Below are 3,112 nucleotides of genomic sequence, written 5' to 3'. Positions count from 1 at the left end.
CCTCAAAGGGCTGTTTCTCTTAGGCTCTTACCACATGGAGATCCACTTAGGGCTGTTTCCAAGGGAAGTCCTTTCCTCAATCTAGGAACCTCCAAGAGGGATCCACATAGGGCTGTTCCTCTTAGGCTCTAACCACATGGAGATCCACATAGGGCTGTTTCCAAGGGAAGTTCCTACCAATCATCCTCATCATAATACTATCACTCATAACCTCAATCACAATCCTCAACCATTACCTCATTCATTATTGCTACTTCTATAACCATTCCTCAATTACTCCTAAACAATTAAACATCAACCAATAATCATCAATCAATCATAACATGTATCAATGCATGAATCAATGCATGAGCATACAATTACTATCATAATTACATATCACATCTCATAAACCATTTCTCCTCAACGGAGTATGGTGGAACACTCAATGGGATCAACCACAAGGTCCAAAGGTTTACCTTGCTCTTGAGCTTTCCTCAATTGCACACAACCCCAAGGGTTGGTCACTCCACTTGGTCCTCTTGCCTCAATCCTATCAACACAAGGAATACAATCAAACAATGCTAACAATGCAAGGAAATCCATAGTTCCGAGCCTAGATTTCTCCAAACATCAAAGCATACTAAAATAACACTATAAACTCATTTCTACCGATTAAATGTCATTCCTAGCATTTTTCACAACATACTCTAAGCCTCATTTTTCCTTGAACATAGCCAATCTACTCAACATTTCATAAAAACCCTAAAACACTATTCATTAAACCCTAACCATGAAATTTTCCAAGAAAACAAGGTTCAAGGGTTAGAATCTTACCACCAATGGTCACACAACCAAGGATTGATGGCTCCTCAAGCTTCAATGGAGGTTGAAACCCTCAAAACCCCAAATTTCTCCAAAGGGCCGAATTTTTGAGAGGCAATATCCCTCTCCACAATGCTCCCCACTCAAAACAAAGCTAGGATTATGAAAGAGGGCGAGATTCTAAGCGATTTAGGCTTTCGAATCATCCAAAACCATCAAGGTTTGATCTCTCTCTCTCTCTCTTCCTCCCTTCCTTCCTCTTCTTTCTCCTTCTTCTTCTCCTTCTCTTTGTTTTCTGGTGACGGGACTTGGGGGGAAATGGGGGTCATTTTGGCTTTTAGTCACTTAACATAGGTTAAGTGGCTTTAAGCGGGTATTGGTTCGTCTATCTATTCAACTCCAATAATTACCAAACTTTACCCAAAAGTCTGGAATATTATTCTAGGAATATTACTATTTTTATTTTTATATTTTGGGTACTTTTGCCAGTACCCATTTATACCCCTTAATTTTCACTGAGTACACTTTTTAACTCCAAAGTGACTCAGATTCATTTAATTAAGCCTTATACTTAATTTCACTCACTAAAACATGTTTAATTAATTAAGGGATAGGTTATTGTGCCTACTCCTATTTTACCTACTTTTGTCTACCCCTTTCGTTACCGTTCGATTACCATCTCATCCAACGATTCATATTTGTGATATAAAATAAACCTTTTTTTTCCTTTCTTTCTTCTCACTTTTTCTCATACCCTTTCTCTCTCCTCTCCTTTCTCTCTTCCTCTACGCCATACCTATTTTTTTTTTCCCTTCTGCCGCCGTGGACCTCAATCTCCTGACAAACTGTTCGATTCTAATGATATTTTTAATCTTTATAAATTAATACGATTGAATCGATGACTAACAAAGAAGTTTTGATGTGATTCAAAGCGGTGGTGCCACAAGGTCTGTTCACAGAATCCTCCTTGTTTCTGCTTCAATATGTCGATCTGTTCTTCCACATGATAGATACTCTTAATTTCTAATAATTAATTGGCTATCTGTCAACATAATTGCTGGAATGGCACCAATTAACCCTCTTTCCGGATTTTTCCAATATCAATTTTTTTTATTCTTTAATTTTTTTATTTATTTTGAATCTTTTCCAACTCTGCACAGATCTTTTGAATCACATTAAAACTTCTTTGTTAGTCATCGATTCAATCTTATTAATTTATAAAATTTATGTTGTTCTTCAGATCTAAAAATTTGTTGTGATTTTTCAATCCATTGACACTGGTAATTTGATAGAAACTGATTCAGAAGGAGAAAATTTATATTACAATAATCAAAACAGAGACTAATGTATATTGACGATGATTTCAAATGCTGTGGTAATTGATTTCAAATGCTTCCGCGCCGTTCACCTGGGCAGAGATTAACGATAAAGGGAAAAAAATAGGTATATGGCAGAGGAAGAGAGAAAGGGTTTGGGAGAAAGTGAGAAGAAAGAAAGAGAAAAAATGTTTATTTTATATCACAAATATGGATTGTTGGATGAGATGATAATCGAACGGTAACGAAAGGGGTAGGCAAAAGTAGGTAAAATAGGAGTAGGCACAATAACCTATCCCATTAATTAATTACACTTGATTTACTAATTAATTAAGATGGGCTATTATAACTCTCTAGAAATTAAGATTACATATATCAAATTTCATCTAAAACTAACCTAAGATGCCCTAAGGATCGGGATTATCTGAACTCTGTGTGTGAAGGCTTTCTTAGGAGAAAGGCAATTTGTGAGGGGAAGGGCAATTCATAGCTAAGGGAAGATTATAACAACAGAACTGAAAGGGTTGGGAATAAGAAGAAATAAGAGAAGAGGAGAAGGAAAATGGAGATATGCGAGAAGTTTGAGAGAATGTGAATGTGATTTAGTTTGGTTAGATTAAACTCCTATTTATAACTGGAGTTTTGTAACTGAGGCATTAATTATAGGTAATATCAATGGTAATTATAATTACTTTAATTATCATTAAAATAGCAGGTAATATCAATAGTCATCATAATTAATTAAATTATCATTAATATATCTTAAAGATTACAAAATTAAATGAAAATAACTCTTTACATTATCAATTAAATAAAAACCAACACTAATAAGATTCAATGACAACCAATAGATATATCAATACCCAGAACATTACTTTATATTAAACCCAATATATGTAACATAATATAATTACACACATAAGAGTATATACTATTATTATTCTTATTATTATTATCATCATTAATTTATCACTATTATTTTTCCTCGGTTA

This window comes from Gastrolobium bilobum, unplaced genomic scaffold (assembly GCF_033153095.1).
Source record: "Gastrolobium bilobum isolate Gb01-03AN ecotype WA unplaced genomic scaffold, APGP_CSIRO_Gbil_v1 utg4369, whole genome shotgun sequence".
Lineage (NCBI taxonomy): Eukaryota > Viridiplantae > Streptophyta > Magnoliopsida > Fabales > Fabaceae > Gastrolobium > Gastrolobium bilobum.
Note: the sequence above shows the minus strand (reverse complement) of the source record.